Raw genomic sequence first — 20,564 nt, forward strand, 5'->3', positions numbered from 1 at the left:
TTTGAGTAGGATGGAGCTGTAATAAGGCACCTATATATGTGTATGGGGCCGTATTTAACCTCATATGGCTCAGATTTCATACATAGTCTGACTGACAATATTGCATCATGTTCTATTGAACGCCATATTACGGAGGAATATTTAAAATAAAGCGCCCTACAGTGCACCATATATCAGCACAGAATGCTTGGTACATGATGGTTTTGAAGGAAAATCAAGGTACAATTTTTCTGCCATTTTTTGTGATAAGCAGCCATTTTCCACGTTTTTTCTCAAAAAGGTCTCTAATTTTTGTTGAAACTTATGAGTAGGATCTCTATCTAAAACTGAATATGTACCCATATCGGACAATTTTCTCAAAGCTTCAGAGAGGTAATATTCTCTTGGCATCAAAACAACATTACCTCCCTTGTCCGCTTTTTTTATAACTACGTTATTCATATTTTTTAAAAGGTTTAAAGCTTTTTTCTCCCCTTTCGAGATATTACTTTCAGTGCTGTATAGGAGTGATTCCACTTGATTTTTCACTGCTTTTGAAAAAAGGTCTAAATTGCTTCCTGAAAATATAGGGGGTGAAAAAGTGGAGGCGGTTCCATCTTTAAAATAATCTGACTCGCTTCCTTCACATACATCAATATCCTCTTCGGAAAAACTATCAACTAGGGTTTCTATAACAATATTTATATTTGTGGGGGCGTGGCTTGGCGTGCAACGGGAGCAGTCGCATGACTTGAGAGCTCCGCTGTGGTCCCGTGCTATATTGATCCTGTGAATATCCTGATCGTTCCTTACCTTCATCATTACGTCCCGGAGATCCAGGCAGCAGTCGGGTGGTAAGAGTGGAGTTATGGGCCCCACGAGAGGTCAAACGGCCACGGAAAAGCTACAGAGCTATGCCCGGGAAGATATCAAAGATGGCGGCCGTGCTTCTCTGCAGCAGCGCTCAAAGGGCAGTGAGACGCCTGGCGGGACGACATCTTCCTGAGCAGTGGTGGAGGAGACAGAGCCGGAACCTACCCCGACGGAGGTGATGAATAAACTCCTGGCAGCCATATCAGCATGCAAGACATCGCTGACCGGTAAGATGGAGGAGGTGAAAATTGATATAGGCCTCATCAGGCAGGATATGCAGGCCTTGAGAGAACGAGTGACGCATGTGGAGGATAGAGTGTCGGGGGTGGAAGACAGGATGGCGGCCATGCCATGTGCGATTACGGATCTGGAATCCATGACGGAGTTATTAAAACAAAAAAATGATGATTTGGAAAATAGGCTGCGCCGGAATAATATCCGGATAATAGGAATGCCTGAGAAGTCGGAGGGCCAAGATCCGGGCGAATTCATATCTAAGTGGTTGAAAGAGATACTGCCAGATGCACCTTATTCGCAGGCCTTTGCAGTAGAAAGGGCGCACAGAGTGCCGGCAAGACAACCTCCACCGGGGGCCCCTCCGAGGCCGATGCTGGCCCGGTTGCTTAATTGTAACGACAGGGACATGATCCTACGTCAAGCCCGTCGGCTGCAAGGAATTAAGTATAATGGCGTTGCTATATCCATATTCCCGGATTTCTCGGCTGATCTACAAAAGCGCAGAGCTACGTTTATGGCGGTGAAAAGACGGCTGAGGGATCTCAATATCCCATATTCTATGGCGTATCCTGCAAGGCTGCGGGTAGTGGATAACGACCGTTCTATCTTTTTTAACTCTCCGCTGGAGGCCGACGATTGGGTGAGAGGGAAGAGATCGCCCCGCCGCGTGTGATCCCTTTGGAGGGTGAGGATGGAAAGTGCTGGAATTTAAAGATGATGCTGGAGTTCCTCATGCGCCTGATGCAGGCTAAAAGGTTTCTTTTTGCTGGTTGATCTCCTGTGTTTAAGGAGGGATTCCAATGTTACGGTACACCCAACTTGAAGATTTATCCGGCGGGTGGATAGATCCGGAGGCCCTGAAAAGGGTCATTCTTATCCTCCCCATTTCATTTGAATGGACTGCCGGGACTATCAATCTGTTACCATTCTGTTCACGGAGCTTGGCCTATAATGGGAAGGAGTGATCTGGCCGAAGTGAAGAAGGGGTCTCAGTTGAGAAATCGCAGGAGAGATCCTGGTATCTGCGCAGGAAGCATATTGCGGTTAAATATTACTGATGTATTGTTTACACTGCTGATTGATTTATAGTCCTCCTGTACGAATTTATGGAAAGGGCTTAAGATGTAATGTGATGTTTGAAGATGCAGATAGGGAAGGATACATTAACACTGCCTAATAGCACGGGACCTTCCCCGTTTGGTGCCACGAGGAGGGCATGATTCGGCAATGGCCTATGAAATTTCCACAGTTAGATGTGGCAGGCAGGGATATGTTAGAACTTGATAACACGGAAGACGAGGTTACACAGGCATTGAGGGATATGTCGAAGGGTAAGGCATCGGGCCCAGACGGGGTACCATTGGAGGTATATCTTCGTTATTCTGACCAGCTCATTCCCCCATTATGCTCTATGTATTCATATGCCCGGGGGGAGGGAAAACTCCCGGACAGTTTCTATGATGCCACAATTGTAGTGTTACTAAAACCTGACAAAGACCCTAGGGACTGTAGTTCTTACCGTCCTATTTCATTACTGAATCTAGACTACAAGATACTTGCAAAGGTACTGACAAATAGACTGAATAAGGTGATATTACAACTCATCCACCCGGATCAGGCAGGCTTTATGCCGGGGAGGTCCACATCTGACAATATACGTAAGGTTCAAATTTTGGCTCAAATAGGAGAGGCACTGAAGGAGGACTGGGCAATGGCATCTCTTGATGCGGCCAAGGCCTTCGATTCCGTTGAGTGGGCATATTTGTTTGAAGCATTACAGAGGTTTGGTTTTGGCCCAATTTTCATTAAATGGATAAAAATCCTGTATAAGGATCCGAGGGCACAAATTTTGATTAATGGTATAATGTCCCCTTATTTTCAACTCCGTAGAGGTACCAGGCAGGGGTGCCCTCTCTCCCCACTATTGTTTGCAATAGCTATTGAGCCTTTGGCAATACGTGTCAGAACGCACCCAGAATATCGGGGAATAGTGGTGGGAGGACGAGAGGAGAGGATTAGTTTGTACGCCGATGACGTGATATTGTATATGTCATACCCGAAGGACAACTTGGGGCTAGCTATTGAAATCCTGAACCAATTCGGTAGATTTTCTGGCCTACATGTTAATTGGAACAAATCATTTTTCATGCCTTTGAAGGAAGGGGGGTGGGCGGATGCTGAGCACGGTCTGCAGGTGGTGTCGTCATTTAAATATCTGGGTATTATCATAAACCGAGACCATAAGCAGGATCGAATCACCAATATATTGCCTCTGTTAGACTATATCAAGCTCAAATTCAAGGTGTGGGGGGCACTCCCACTGGCAGTGACGGGTCGCGTAAATTTGATTAAAATGGTTATTATGCCAAAATGTCTGTATGTTCTGGAGCACGCAGCCATACCAGTATATAAGGCCTTTTTTAAATCCCTACATGCATTATTCCCGGCTTTTATATGGGGATCCAACAGATCCAAACTCAGCTTGGCTACTCTGCAGAGACCTAAACAAGAGGGGGGAATGGCACTGCCGGATTTGTTTATGTACTATCTAGCCTGGCAGTTGAGATATCTACAGCTATGGACAGGGCCGGACCCGTTACCAATGAGGGAACAGCACCTCGCTACATATTTGCATCTAACACACCTTTGGCCAGTGCTAGAAAGCTCCCCGGGAACTTATAAAGAAATGCTCCCAATCCACAAGGTGGCAGTGCAGGCATGGACGGCTGCCAAACAAATTTATGCATATGCAGATATACAGGTGGACATGCCACTATGGGATAATCCCCTTCTTTCACATCTAATGGAGGGGCAGGCCCCCTCTTTCTGGGATGGCTTTGAGGTACGTAGAGTCGGGGATGTGTATACGGATGATGTCATTAAATCCTTTGCGCAAATGCAAGAGGACTTCCAAATCCCTAGGAAAAGCTTCTATAGATATCTGCAGCTGCGACATGCTCTCGCAAGTCAATACCCTAGGTCAGACCACGAATTCTCACGATTCCCTTTGATTGGAGTTTTTAAATCACAGGGCCCCCGGGGGCTGATCTCGGCTGTCTACACGGCCCTTATACAAGCTAAAATGGCCAATGTCAAGTTACCGGTAAAAGATAAATGGGAGAGCCTGATACTAGATCTGACAGGGGAGGAATGGGAGGATGTACTTTCATCTCCTATGTCTGTATCGCCGGCGGCAAATAACAAAATGATTCAATTATCTATAGTTCATCAGAGTTACCTCACGCCAGTGAGACTGCATAGAATGGGCAGATATCCTAGCACTGAATGCCACAGGTGCCGTTTTCCCAGATCTGATTTCTGGCATATGATCTGGGATTGTCCAGTGGTGGCCTCCTTTTGGGGGGAGGTGTTGAAAGTGGTTGAGGAAGTGGTGAAGCAGCCGATCCCCTTTTCACCCAAGATTTGTCTATTTGGGGTGCTGCCTGAAGATCAGTGGCCATTCCACATGCATATTCTATTGCAAGAAGTATTGTTCATGGCAAGGAAAACCATCGCACTTCGGTGGATGGATCAGAGACCTCCTAGGGTGACGAAATGGAAATCGTTGATCAATTCCATTATTCCATATGAGCGAGTATTATATAAGAAAAGAGGGTGTATTGGTAAATTTTATAAAATATGGCAGATTTGGTGTGATTCATCGTGTACCCTGTACACTCCGCATAGATTCACAGACCTGAGGGACCAGTTGCTGCAACCTTGAGGAGGACGGATGTTGCATGATTGGTTACTTATAGGATTTCTATATTTTGTCTGAAATAACTCAAATTGGCCTGGGAAAGTATTTTGCCCGCTGGGATGTTATTACTGAGCGTTAACTATGTGATCTTTTAGGTTATGACATGTTAAATACCACCATAGCCACTATGCATCTGTGTTCAAAATTTGTGTGACTACATAAATATGTTTATTTTCTGTTATGTACTATGGACATTTGTATTGTACAATTCTTTCAATAAAACGAGTTTAAAAAAAACAAAACAATATTTATATTTGTGCTTATAGTTTTTGTTTTTAATTTGCCACACATTTGATGTATGTGTTGCATTTTATCCTCACTTATGTGTACAACAGTGTTACTATGCATTCTGTAAAGGAACAATGAACGGCTTCCTATATCATATCCATTATGGTGTACAAACAAAAATGGCAATGTAAGGATAAAACTATTTATTTATAGTGTATTTAACTGAATACAGTTCTTTGCTCCATCCCCCGACAATTCGTCAAAAGGTTCCATTCTAATTAATCTACATACAGTGAAGGAAATAAGTATTTGATCCCTTGCTGATTTTGTAAGTTTGCCCACTGTCAAAGTCATGAACAGTCTAGAATTTTTAGGCTAGGTTAATTTTACCAGTGAGAGATAGATTATATAAAAAAAAAAACAGAAGATCACATTGTCAAAATTATATACACTACCGTTCAAAAGTTTGGGGTCACCCAGACAATTTTGTGTTTTCCATGAAAACTCACTTATATTTATCAAATGAATTGCAAAATGACTAGAAAATATAGTCAAGACATTGACAAGGTTAGAAATAATGATTTTTATTTGAAATAATAATTTTCTCCTTCAAACTTTGCTTTCGTCTTGGAATGCTCCATTTGCAGCAATTCCAGCATTGCAGACCTTTGGCATTCTAGCTGTTAATTTGCTGAGGTAATCGGGAGAAATTTCACCCAATGCTTCCAGAAGCCCCTCCCACAAGTTGGATTGGCTTGATGGGCACTTCTTGCGTACCTTACGGTCAAGCTGCTCCCACAACAGCTCTATGGTGTTGAGATCTGGTGACTGCGCTGGCCACTCCATTACAGATAGAATACCAGCTGCCGGCTTCTTCCCTAAATAGTTCTTGCATCATTTGGAGGTGTGCTTTGGGTCATTGTCCTGTTGTAGGATGAAATTGGCTCCAATCAAGCGCTGTCCACAGGGTATGGCATGGCGTTGCAAAATGGAGTGATAGCCTTCCTTATTCAAAATCCCTTTTACCTTGTACAAATCTCCCACTTTACCAGCACCAAAGCAACCCCAGACCATCACATGACCTCCACCATGCTTGACGGATGGCATCAGGCACTCTTCCAGCATATTTTCAGTTGTTCTGCGTCTCACAAATGTTCTTCTGTGTGATCCAAACACCTCAAACTTCGATTCGTCTCTCCATAACACTTTTTTCCAATCTTCCTCTGTCCAATGTCTGTGTGCTTTTGCCCATATTAATCTTTTCCTTTTATTAGCCAGTCTCAGATATGGCTTTTTCTTTGCCACTCTGCCCTGAAGGCCAGCATCCCGGAGTCGCCTCTTCACTGTAGATGTTGACACTGGCGTTTTGCAGTACTATTTAATGAAGCTGCCAGTTGAGGACCTGTGAGGCGTCTATTTCTCAAACTAGAGACTCTAATGTAATTGTCTTGTTGCTCAGTTGTGCAGCGGGGCCTCCCACTTCTCTTTCTACTCTGGTTAGAGCCTGTTTGTGCTGTCCTCTGAAGGGAGTAGTACACACCGTTGTAGGAAATCTTCAGTTTCTTGGCAATTTCTCGCATGGAATAGCCTTCATTTCTAAGAACAAGAATAGGCTGTCGAGTTTCACATGAAAGCTCCCTTTTTCTAGCCATTTTGAGAGTTTAATCGAACCCACAAATGTAATGCTTTCTAAGGATGTCAGGGACAAGATCATAGACCTGCACAAGGCTTAAATCGATTAAAATCCTGCAGTGCCCGCAAGGTCCCCCTGCTCAAGAAGGCACATGTACAGGCCCGTCTGAAGTTTGCAAATGAACATCTGGATGATTCTGAGAGTGATTGGGAGAAGGTGCTGTGGTCAGATGAGACTAAAATTGAGCTTTTTGGCATTAACTCAATTCGCCGTGTTTGGAGGAAGAGAAATGCTGCCTATGACCCAAAGAACACCGTCCCCACTGTCAAGCATGGAGGTGGAAACATTATGTTTTGGGGGTGTTTCTCTGCTAAGGGCACAGGACTACTTCACCGCATCAATGGGAGAATGGATGGAGCCATGTACCGTCAAATCCTGAGTGACAACCTCCTTCCCTCCACCAGGACATTAAAAATGGCTCGTGGCTAGGTCTTCCAGCACGACAATGACCCGAAACATACAGCCAAGGCAACAAAGGAGTGGCTCAAAAAGAAGCACATTAAAGAGGCTTTGTCACCAGATTTTGCAGCCCCTATCTGCTATTGCAGCAGATCGGCGCTGCAATGTAGATTACAGTAAAGTTTTTATTTTTAAAAAACGAGCATTTTTGGCCAAGTTATGACCATTTTTGTAGTTATGCAAATGAGGCTTGCAAAAGTCCAAGTGGGTGTGTTTAAAAGTAAAAGTCCAAGTGGGCGTGTATTATGTGCGTACATCGGGGCGTTTTTAATACTTTTACTAGCTGGGCGTTCTGATGAGAAGTATCATCCACTTCTCTTCAGAAAGCCCAGCTTCTGGCAGTGCAGACACAGCGTGTTCTCGAGAGATCACGCTGTGTCGTCACTCACAGGTCCTGCATCTTGTCAGACGAGCGGGGACACATCGGCACCAGAGGCTACAGATGATTCTGCAGCAGCATCGGCGTTTGCAGGTAAGTAGCTACATCGACTTACCTGCTAACGCCGATGCTGCTGCAGAATCAACTGAAGCCTCTGGTGCCGATGTGTCCGACACGATGCAGGACCTGTGAGTGACGTCACAGATCTGCACTGCCAGAAGCTGGGCGTTCTGAAGAGAAGTGGATGATACTTCTCATCAGAACGCCCAACTAGTAAAAGTATTAAAAACGCCCCGATGTACGCACATAATACACGCCCACTTGGACTTTTACTTTTAAACACACCCACTTGGACTTTTGCAAGCCCCATTTGCATAACTACAAAAATGGTCATAACTTGGCCAAAAATGCTCGTTTTTTAAAAATAAAAACGTTACTGTAATCTACATTGCAGCGCCTATCTGCTGCAATAGCAGATAGGGGCTGCAAAATCTGGTGACAGAGCCTCTTTAAGGTCATGGAGTGGCCTAGCCAGTCTCCAGACCTTAATCCCATCGAAAACTTATGGAGGGAGCTGAACATCCAAGTTGCCAAGCGACAGCCTCGAAATCTTATTGATTTACAGATGATCTGCAAAGAGGAGTGGGCCAAAATTCCATCTAACATGTGTGCAAACCTCATCATCAACTACAAAAAATGTCTGACTGCTTTGCTTGCCAACAAGGGTTTTGCCACCAACTATTAAGTCTTGTTTGGCAAAGGGATCAAATACTTATTTCTCTGTGCACAATGCAAATAAATATATATCATTTTGACTATGTGATTTTCTGTTTTTTTTTTTTATATAATCTATCTCTCACTGGTAAAAATAACCTAGCCTAAAAATTCTAGGCTGTTCATGTTTTTGACAGTGGGCAAACTTACAAAATCAGCAAGGGATCAAATACTTATTTCCTTCACTGTATATATGTATATATTTTTTTTAAATCGTACTCACCTATCGTTGTCTGATCTGTCCGTGATGGAAGTTTTCACTTCTTTCCGGTTTTCAAGTCAGGATAAGGTGTGAATTTTTTGGAGCCCTTTCCTTGAAAGGTAAAAGTGATGTTTGCTCTGTGAAAAGAAATTAACATAAAGGGGTGTGTTCCAGAAGCTGTTCACTGTTGCTACACACGTTCCTATGGAAGCTACAGCTGACGGCAGTTTTAAAGAACGCCGCCAGCAGTGATGTACTAGGTCAGAAGAAGCGCGATCTCCAGCGCGAAACAGGCTGTAACCTACAACTAGCTGTCCTCCCTGTAAGGCTGGGTTCACACGACCTATTTTCAGACGTAAACGAGGCGTATTATGCCTCGTTTTACGTCTGAAAATAGGGCTACAATACGTCGGCAAACATCTGCCCATTCATTTGAATGGGTTTGCCGACGTACTGTGCAGACAACCTGTCATTTACGCATCGTCGTTTGACAGCTGTCAAACGACGACGCGTAAAAATACAGCCTCGTCAAAAGAAGTGCAGGACACTTCTTTCAGACGTAATTTGAGCCGTTCTTCATTGAACTCAATGAAGCACAGCTCAAAATTTACGGCTGTCAGAGAAGCCTCGCAAAATGCGAGGAGGAGCATTTACGACTGAAACGAGGCAGCTGTTTTCTCCTGAAAACAGTCTGTCTTTTCAGACGTAAATGCCTGCTATCGTGTGCACATACCCTAATGCTTTTACCCTCGCCAAGGTGACACAATAAAGTTAAGAAGATTTGCAAACGGGTGAGTGCCGCATTTTCATTTCTCTCATTCACATTGAGATAGATTTGGTTGCAATGGAGTGTAGACTTCCTGAGGATAAGTTGCTGGATCTCGGGGAGGAGGTTAGGCGGGTGTGTCATTTGCGTAAAATTACTTTGTGGAGTTTACAGTCCCTGTTGGGTAAGTTGAATTTTGCCTGCCGGATCATGAAAATGGGCAGGGTGTTTTGTAGGAGGTTGGCGGCTGCTACTGCAGGCGTGCGAGAGCCACACCATTTTGTGCGCTTGGGGGCGGACCATAGGGCCGATTTGCGGGTGTGGGAGGACTTTCTTGTGCATTACAATAGCCGGTCCCTGTGGATGTCGCAGGTGCTGGACACGTTCGATTTGGATCTCTTCACGAACGCGGCAGGTGCGGGGGGTTTTGTTGCTTACTGCAGGGGTTCATGGTGTGCGGGCGGCTGGCCGTCGAGCTGGGCGGCTAGCGGTCTTACGAAAAATCTGGCCCTGCTCAAGTTGTTCCCTATCGTGGTCGCCATGACCATTTGGGGGGATAGGCTCTGGGACAAGAAGGTTCGCTTCCACTGCAACAATGTCGGGGTCGTGTTGGCGATTAATAATATTACGGCGTCTTCTCCACCTGTGGTACAATTGTTAAGGCATTTGGTGTTGTTATCTTTGTCATTAAATGTGTGGGTGGTGGCTGCTCATGTGCCGGGTGTGGATAACTGTATTGCTGATGCTCTTTCTCGTTCACAGTGGGACCGTTTTCGCCAGCTAGCACCAGGTGCGGAACCAATCGGCACGGCCTGCCCGGATCATCTTTGGGAGCTGGTTTCCGTTCAGCAGGCAGGTTGATTGAGAGGTCTTTGGCTGGGTCCACCTGGTCCTCTTACTCGGCCAGTTGGAGTCAGTGGGAAGAGTGGGTGAGATGCTTAGGCGATGTCAGTACGGATAGGGACAGGATGGTCTCTCTCTTGTATTGGTTAGGGGAGGAGTATGAGGCAGGATATTCGGTGGCAAAAGTTAATAGATTTGTCTCGGCATTAGCTTTTGGTTTAAAATTGCGGGGTTTAGCGAATGTCACTAAAGATTTTCTAGTAAGGCGTTAGCCCCGACAGTAATGCGTCGCATTCTTTTCGTATTGGTGCGGCAACTGGGGCGTCACGCTGGGGTTTAGATGAGGTGGGAGTCCAACGCATTGGGAGGTGGGAATCTAATAGGTTTAGGTCATATGTTCGGCCTCATTTGTTGTAATTAATGACTGGACAATTGTATTTGAGGTTGTGTGGTGGTGGGTTCTATTGTGGTGGTTACCGGTGTGATTGCTTATGGATGTGCGTTTATGTTTCCTTTAATTTCAGATCCCTTCCCGTGCCTGGTGTGGATATTGGGGCACTCATATGCTCACTGGGGTGCCCTGAGGGCGGATGTTCGCCCCGACGGCCGCCAACTGAGGATCCCGCGGGTCGACGCAGTACTGCATTGGCTGGGATTCCGAGGTTTGCTATGGAACCGGGTCTTGCTTGAGTTCCAAAAGTATTCCCAGTTAGACCGGGTTCCTGAGATCCTGGCCTTACATGTGGGCGGTAACAATTTGGGTGTCCGCCCTTTTCGCGAGCTGGTCCTGGATATTCGGCACAACCTACTTTGTTTGTTGGCGTCCCATCCGGGCCTGGTCGTGGTATGGTCTGACATTGTTCCCAGGAAGCACTGGCATTTGGCGCGGTCCATTGACCGGATTAATAAGGCCCATATTAAAGTTAATAGGGCAGTGTCTGTTTTTGTAGCCAGCAACGGGGTGTTTGCGTTCGCCATAGGGACTTAGAGTCTGGCGAGGGCAACTTTTGGAGGGGTTATGGGGTGCACCTCAATGATGTTGGTACGGATCTGTGGAGTCTGGCTCTGGCGGAGGGTATCGAAAGAGCAGTTGCCGTTTGGAGGGACTTACAGGCTTCAGGTGGTCAAGTGCCTGTTTCGCTGTGGCGGGGGGAGTCCTTGAGGTTGATCAGTACAAACTGGTGGGGGGGTCACATCGGGGGTATGCGTCCTCCAAAAAAGAAATAATAGTGGAAGACTTTTTAGGGTGTTATCCCTTTGAAGTGTGTTTTGGTCTGAGCCATCTGCAGAGGCGAGCGGTGCCTCCGAGCTGGGTTATGGCTAGAGGTAAAAAGGTGGTGGTTTGCAGATGGCTATCTCAATTAAACAAAAATAATAACTTCAAGGACTTAGTGTGTGTTAATATTGGTTATTTACATTTATTGGAGGAAATTCTACTGTGGAGAATTCCCGATGTTTTTATAAATGTTTGGATATATTTACCTTTCAAGGTTATTTTATAAATAAACGGCTGCTGTGGCCATTAAAATCCAACCTCGTTTCCTATGTGGTTTTCTTGGAATTAGGGGGGTTTTAGAAAATATGTATGTGACACATGCAACACACGACTCTACTTAACCAGGTCAGGAGCCAAGAGGTGATATCTCTATACTGAGTGAATAGTTATACAAATGTTCTGTATGAAACCAGTTCAGTTTTGTTGAAATAAGAACTTTAGAAACTAACCAAAGAGATGATGAACAGGAGTGGGACAAGCTCTATTGGTGCCCAAGGCAGATCTTCCATAGTGCGCCGCTCTACCGTTCATCCCTGATGACAAAACTGATCCCATAGTTTCCCCTTTGGGCCCATCTTGTGTTTGGTGGAATGAGTTTTGCTGTCGGACATAGAGAAGAATTGCATGCATGCTGGAACAGGTGAACAACTTGACTGGCCTAAGTAGAGTCATGTGTTATTTCCTGGCCCCCAATAACGACACTTGACAACCGAGGTTGGATATGAAATGGCCACAGCAGCCGTTTATTTATTTACATTAATTTAAATGCAATTTAATCCGAAACATTCGGATAACTCCTTTAGGAATTCGACCGGAGAATTCCTCCTCTAATTCACATGACCCAACATGGGTCAGAATCAGAAATAATAATCAACATTTTAATACTTTAACAGAGCAGGGGAAGTCCTTGAAGCCATTTTAAACCGGATTTCCTTTAAGTTAGCCATCTGCAAACCACCACCAACTCTTTACCTCCAGCCGTAAACCAGCTCGGAGGCACCGCTCACCTCTGCAGATGGCTCCAACCACCAGAAGACCACTTCAAAGGGATAACACCCTATGAAGTCTCCAAATGATATACCTTTTTGTGGGACGCATACCCCCGATGCGACCCCCCCCACCATTTTGTACTGACCAACCTCAAGGACTCCCCCCGCCAGCTGCCATGACATCCGAACCTGCTCCAAAGAAAATGAGAAACACAAGTTACATAATCATGCATCATAAAATTAAACAAAACACACAACAACCCTGATCCCAAAGTTACCCCCTAACTTAGGGCGGGAGGGTGGGAGCTAAGTTTTCTACCTGTTGTTCCTCCCGCTGCTTACGGCTCAATGCCGAAAACAGCGGGAGGAACAGATACCTCCCCCATGTCCCCTCCCCTCTCCGTCTCCTCCTTTCCTTCCACTAACAACTCCTTCCCTATTGGCTCCCTCTTCCTCCTATGGCAGGCATGGAGGCTTTCCCTTAAGCCCTCCGTGCTGCCGTCCAGCCTCGTCTTTATTATCAGTTGTGACTGGCTCAGGCGAAAATCTGGTAAATGTCAACCAGCCGTAACAGCAAAACGCTGATTGGTTACAATGGGTGCCTGTCACACAGTGAAATCTATCTATCTATCTATCTATCTATCTATCTATCTATCTATCTATCTATCTATCTATCTATCTATCTATCTATCTATCTATCTATCTATCTATCTATCTATCTATCTATCTATCTATCTATCTATCTATCTATCTATCTATTACAGCTCACATAGGAGTTGTCACTCTGCTTTCCCAAAATTCTGAATGAGAAATCTGTATAGTAAGGATAAGTGCACAAATAGCAGACTTTTTCAGTGAATCTGCGGCATGCTCCGATTTTTGGATACATTTTATCCGCTACGTGTTTTGAAAACCCCATTCCCATGTATTGTACTGAAAATCGCCATGGATTTTTTCATGTAGAATCGTCACTGAAAATCTGCGATAATTCCACCACGTCTAAACACGGCCTCATGCATTGAAACATGTTTTACCTGTATTGCTACACAACTAAACAGATTTGAGAGTCTGAGAAACCTGAGAATTCCTACACCTCCATTGGCATACATTATAATCAATGTGTTGCTTTGGATTATTTTTTAATAATTACATCCATTGTTTGTGGCATGCACTGAATCCCAGTGTTTGCATTTCCATATTTCCACTGTCTGTTAAACATGCACTCCCAGAATCCCTTGGGGCACATAATGAAGACACTCAAGACAAGAAACTTCATCATAAACATTTCATTATCCGGGCCCCTCGGCAGCACTACATAAATATGAGCTATGGCGCGGCTGATAAGTTACCCCGGCATCTAATTTTTGTAAATTACCTGAATGTCAAGGAATAAAGGAAATCTTCTCATGCTTCTCCATATTACATACACTGTAACCAGCTCTGTGCTCATTTTTTGTTATAAGGTATGTGTAGTTAAATCAAGCTCTTATTATATTCCCTATATAATATTTTGCTTCTCTGCCTTTTGGCTAAGATTAAGTGTAGTACCTGCTCAAGCTGAGGTTAGTAATCATCCCTGCTGGTGGAAGTTTGGATCATCGTAGGGGGATGACAGAACGCCGAGGTGAGGGCAGGGAACCACAACGGTCATTGCTCTGGTGTACGCATTTGGTTTAAAGGTACCATTTGTAGGTGACCAGGCGACCGCCGGATCGAGGTCAGGAGGTTGGGTAGTTTGGAAGCCCGAGTTGCTATGTGCCCCAGGGCTGGTGACCCTGGGGTGCCCTAACTCACTGGGGTGGGATCCCACTGAGTGTAGGCACATTTGCACGCACTCCCTTTCACACTATATGAGCACACACCTTTATTCTCCCGGCCTTCTGGCTGGGTGATGAGGAATTTTTATACCTGGCGGATGTCCAGGCTGTATCACAGCGCACATCCACTTATTTAATTTAGTTTTTTTCACTGTGTGTTTGTCACAAGGATTTTCAGGACACAGTATATTGACACGCACGCCACTGGGCGCTCCTTCTCTGCTTCGGCCCTGGACTGAGTCTGACATACATTGCATTGTAATGTCACATGACACGTCACGTGTCAGTTTCAGTGCAGCGCTAGCACTGGAGCAGAGAAGAACCGCCCAGGCCGGACTGCAGATGCAGAGTCGCTGGGCCTGGGAGCCAGGGCCGGTTTTAGACAAAGTGTGGCCCTGGGCAAAGGTAAAAGTGGGGCCCCAAATGCTGATATTATTGTATCACTAATGCAATCAATTCAGAAGGTGGTGTGTAAAGAACTGCATCGCTGATTTATACCCCCTCTAGTAGTGTTACAAGTCCAAAAGCATATGTCCCCCCTCTCACACAAAAAATAAATATATATATATATACAGTTACTAAATAATGCCACCACATCATAACCAAATGGTGACTGAATAATACCCCCATACAGTTACTGAATAATACCCCATACTCTTACTGAATAATACCTCCACACTATAACCACATAGTGACTGAATAATACCCCCATACTGTTACTAAATAATACCACCATACCATAAGCACGCAGTGACTGAATAATAGCCCCATACTGTTAAGACATAGTGACTAAATAATACCACCATGCTGTTACTGAATATTACCACCACACCATAACCACATAGTGACTGAATAATACCCCCACACTGTTACTAAATAATACCTCCACACCATAACCACATAGTGACTGAATAATACCCCAATACTGTTACTGAATAACCCCATACTTTTACTGAAAAATACCTCCACCTCATAACCACATAGTGACTGAATAACACATCTGTACTGTTACTGAATAATATCCCATATTGTTACTTAATTATACCACCACATCATAACCATAGAGTGACTAAATAATACCCCCATACTGTTACCACATAGTGACTGAATAATACCACCGTACTGTTACTGAATAATACCTCCACACCATAACCACATAGTGACTGAATAATACCCCCATACTGTTAGTAAATAATATCTCCACACCATAAGTACATAGTGACTGAATAATACTCCAATACTGTTACTGAATACCCCCATACTGTTACTCAATAATACTTCCACACCGTAACACTCAGTGACTGAATAATACCCCGTACTGTTACTGAATACCCCCATACAGTTACTGAATAATACCTCCACCCCATAACCACATAGTGACTGAATAATACCCTCCATACTGTTACTGAATAATACCCCCATACAGTTACTGAATAATACCCCCAAACTGTTACTGAATAATACCTCCACACCATAACCACATAGTGACTGAATTATACCCCCATACTGTTACTGAATAATACCCCCATACTGTTACCACATAGTGACTGAATAATACCACCATACTGTTACTGAATAATACCTCCGCACCATAACCACATAGTGACTGAATAATACCCCCATACTGTTAGTAAATAATATCTCCACACCATAAGTACATAGTGACTGAATAATACTCCAATACTGTTACTGAATACCCCCATACTGTTACTCAATAATACTTCCACACCATAACCCAGAGTGACGGAATAATACCCCCGTACTGTTACTGAATACCCCCATACAGCTACTGAATAATACCTCCACACTATAACCACATAGTGACTGAATAATACCCTCCATACTGTTACTGAATAATACCCCCAAAGAGATACTGAATAATACCCCCTAACTGTTACTGAATAATACTGCCACACCATAGCCACATAGTGACTGAATAATACTCCAATACTGTTACTGAATACCCCCATACTGTTACTCAATAATACTTCCACACCATAACCCAGGGTGACGGAATAATACCCCCGTACTGTTACTGAATACCCCCATACAGCTACTGAATAATACCTCCACACTATAACCACATAGTGACTGAATAATACCCTCCATACTGTTACTGAATAATACCCCCAAAGAGATACTGAATAATACCCCCTAACTGTTACTGAATAATACTGCCACACCATAGCCACATAGTGACTGAATAATACTCCCATACTGTTACTGAATAATACCTCCACACCATAACCACATAGTGACTGAATTATACCCCCATACTGTTACTGAATAATACCCCCATTCTGTTACTGAATAATACTGCCACACCATAGCCACATAGTGACTGAATAATACCCCCATACGGTTACTGAATAATACATCCACACCATAACCCCATTGTGACTGAATAATACCACCATACGGTTACTGAATAAAAAACAATAAACAAAGATCAATATTACCACCATATAGTGGCCATGTAGCGGTAGATGTCAGTTATACACATGAGCTCTGCAGACGATATAATATTAATACCATATAGCGACCATATAGTGGTAGATGGCAGTTATACACAGAAGCTCTGCAGACAATATAAGTGATTACAGCACATTTATATCTAGTGATTAACAGGTGATGTTTTACTTTCCTTTTTTTCTCCATCCGGCCCAGACCACTGTGACGACTTATTCCAGCCACGACTCATCTCTGCAGAATTTGACACACAGACATGTTGGTTTCTTGCTTTTCCAGCATCCTCCCCACCTATACCCCATCCTCTAAACAAACTCGTAATCCACAGTGCCCCAGACAGTAATAATGATCTCTCAGTGCTCAACACAATAAAAGTGCCCCATCAGTAACCTTGACCCCTTTTTTCCCCCACATAGTAATAATGCCCCCTTTGTGCCCCATTGATAGTGCCACTGCGTCCCCTGTAGATAGCGCCACACACACACACACACACACACACACACACACACACGCACACACACACACAGACCCTGTAGATAGCGCCACACACAGCCCCCCTCTTGTAGATCGTGCCACAAGCCCCCCCTTTGTAGATAGAGCCATACAGCCACCGCTTGTAGATAGTGCCACACCTTATAGATAGTGCCATACAGTCCCCCTAGATAGTGCCATACAGCCCTCCCCCTGTATAGTGTCACACAGTTTCCCGTAGTAGATAGTGCCACACAGCCCACACCCATGTATAGTGCCACCCCCCCTTGTAGATAATGCCAAACAGCCTTCCTCCCCATATAGGGCCACACAGCCTCCCTTGTAGATAGCGCCACATCCCCCCTTATAGATAGTGCCACATAGCTCACCCAACCCACTGCATAGTGCCACACCCCCTTGTAGATAATGCCACACAGCCCTCCTCCCTGTATAGTGCCACACAGCTCCTCCTTTTAGTTAGTGCCACACAGCAATCTCCCCCATTTTAGATACCAAGCTCCCTTGTTGATAGTGCCAAACAGCAAATCCCCCACCCCCGTTTTAGATAAAGGTACTGTAATGACGTGGTAGGGAGACAGACAGGTGAGCCCTAATCTAACCGCCACTCAGTCCCTGCATACTTGCAACGGCCCGTCCTAGGCGACGGCGTACAACTGGGCGACGGTCCCTACGCTCAATAAGTGCACGACAGACAAACAGACAAGCGTACACAGAAGCTAAGGGAAATGGGGCAGTTGCCCACGGCAACACAGTGAGCAACAAGAGTAGTGAACGAGCCGAGTCAAACCAGGAGTGCACGAGGTACAAATCACAGAGCAGGAGCGTAGTCAGTAAAGCCAGGGTCAAAAATGAAGCAAGGTCAATAATCATAGCAGGAGCAGCAGAGCCAGGAAACAGAAAAGAATCACAGGCAAAGGTGGAGCAGGAAATGCAGGTATAAATAGACAGAGGGCGGGAGCTAGCTCCGTCTGGCCAGGCTGTGATAGGCTCTCCCACTCCTCAGCCTCCCAGCCTGACTGGTAGAAGATCGTGTCACTCTCTCAGACTTAGGAGCAGGTGCAGACTGATTACCTACGGGCGTCGACACAGAAGCTGTGTCTGGCAGATCCTTTACAGGTACGCAGATACAAGTACGCAGATACAAGATAGGCTCTGCCAGACACTTTAGAAAAGCAAGGGGAGCGAGTGCAGCCCCCCTTTCCCTTGCTGTGGTGATGCACCTTGTGCGATCGCACTAGTCGAACACCCCAAAGGCCGGCCATGTGTAGATGTAATATAAGGTCTCTAATACTTATAATTCATGCCTGAAAACAGTCAGGATTTTTGAAGGACTGTCCGATGAACTGGATCGCAAATGGGGCAGGGTTTGTTCTAATTCGGTTTAAAAAGGGTTCTTAGTTGCGATTCCGCCACAAAAATCGCAACTCAGAAAAATACTAAAATTCATACTTACCCAGAACTCCTTGCTTCTTCCTCCAGTCCGGCCTCCTGGAATGACAATGCATCCCGTGTGACTGCTGCAGCCAATCACAGGCTGCAGTGGTCACATGGGCTTTCGTGTCATCCAGTGAGCCCAGACCAGACAGCCATGGAGGGACACGTCACCAGGACAACGGCCAGGATTGGTATGAACTGCAGTTTTTACAGGCGGAATATGCTGCGGGTTCCAGGTCGGATATGCTGGGCAGTTTTTACGCAGCGTATCTGACCTGTGGGAACCCAGCCTTAAAAGTGTCCCACTTTGGAGGTATGCTGTGTCTATGCTGTGACTATGTGGACCAACTGGGCCGTACCGCCGTAGCGGGAAAGCAGCTGGCCAACAGAGTACCAAGTCAATATATAAATAGTCCCAGCACAAGTGTCGCTACAGTATCCCACCTCTTACACCCCCTCTTCTTGGGACCAGAGCGAGAGAGGAAATTCATAATGAGGGCTGGGGCATTGAGGTTCTCTTTTGGCTCCCAGGACTTCTCCTCTGGACCAAACCCCTTCCAATCCACCAAGTAAAAAGTTCTTCCTCTTACTTTTTTGAAGTCCAGGATCTCCTTAAACTCAAATACATCGCAAGAACCGCTGGGAGCAACTGCAGAGCTAGGATTTTTTTTGTAGTGGTTGAGGACCACAGGCTTTAGGTGGGACCCATCAAAGGAGTTGGGGATTCTGTGGGTAGGAGGCAGCCGAAGCTTGTAGGAGACAGGGTTGATTTGCTGTAGGATCTCAAAGGGTCCGAGAATCCTGGGAGCAAACTTGTACGAAGGTACCTTTAGACGGATATTCCTATAGGACAGCCAGACTTTGGTACTTGGAGGATACTGAGGCGGCTCTCTTCTTCTAGTATGCGCCTTTTGCTTCATGCAGTTGATCGCCAGGAAGAAGCTCTACCCAGTCATCATGCTATGTGGAGATGAAGTGTCGTAGATAATTATCCATGATTTGGTTAATCCTCTCGACTTGACCATTGGACTGGGGATGGTAGGCTGAGGAAAAAAAATCCAACTTCACATATAGGAGTTTTACAGAGGGCTCTCCAGAATTTTGAGGTAAACTGTACCCCCCGGTCAGACACGATATGTAGAGGCAGGCCATACAAGAGGAAGTTGTGTTGGATGAAGAGCTTAGCCAGTCGGCAAGCAGAAGGTAGGCCGGTCAGCGGAAGAAAATGAGTCATTTTCGAGAACCGGTCCACCACTACCCAGACCATATTGCATCCAGCAGAGGAAGGAAGGTCTGTGACATAGTCCATTGCTATATAGTGCCAGGAAGCATTAGGCACAGGCAGAGGTTGGAGCAGACCAGCAGGCTTGGAGTGAGCAACCTTGTTGGCAGCGCACACAGTGCAGGACGAGACAAAGTCCACAATATATTTGGGCAGCGTGGGCCACCAGAAATGACAGGCAATCAGATGTCGGGTTTTATGAGCACCAGCTTGCCCAGCCAGTTTGGAGCTGTGCCCCCAGCGAAGGATTCTCCTCCTGTCTGCCACGCTCGCAAAAGTCCTCCCCGGAGGGTTGTCTCCCCAACCAATCCTAGGCGTTGGGGTCTTTTGGCTTCTGGGGACACAAACGCACGACATGGCCAGCAAGGCTGCAATATAGGCAGAGTCCAGAGGTGCGCTTGCGCTGTTTCTCCTGGATTGACAGTTTAATCCGGTCCACCTGCATGGGACCTCGGGTGGAGCAGTAGAATTAGGCAAGAGGGATTGCTGGGAGTTGGGCGCCAGTCTAGGAAGCTGTCTCTTGTCGAACTTCTTGAGATCGTTCTTTGAGCCTTATGTCCACTCGAGTGGCAAGTAGAATCAGGTTGTCCAAGGTAGATGGTAGAACCCGAG

The sequence above is a fragment of the Rhinoderma darwinii genome, chromosome 2 (assembly GCF_050947455.1).
Source record: "Rhinoderma darwinii isolate aRhiDar2 chromosome 2, aRhiDar2.hap1, whole genome shotgun sequence".
NCBI lineage: Eukaryota > Metazoa > Chordata > Amphibia > Anura > Rhinodermatidae > Rhinoderma > Rhinoderma darwinii.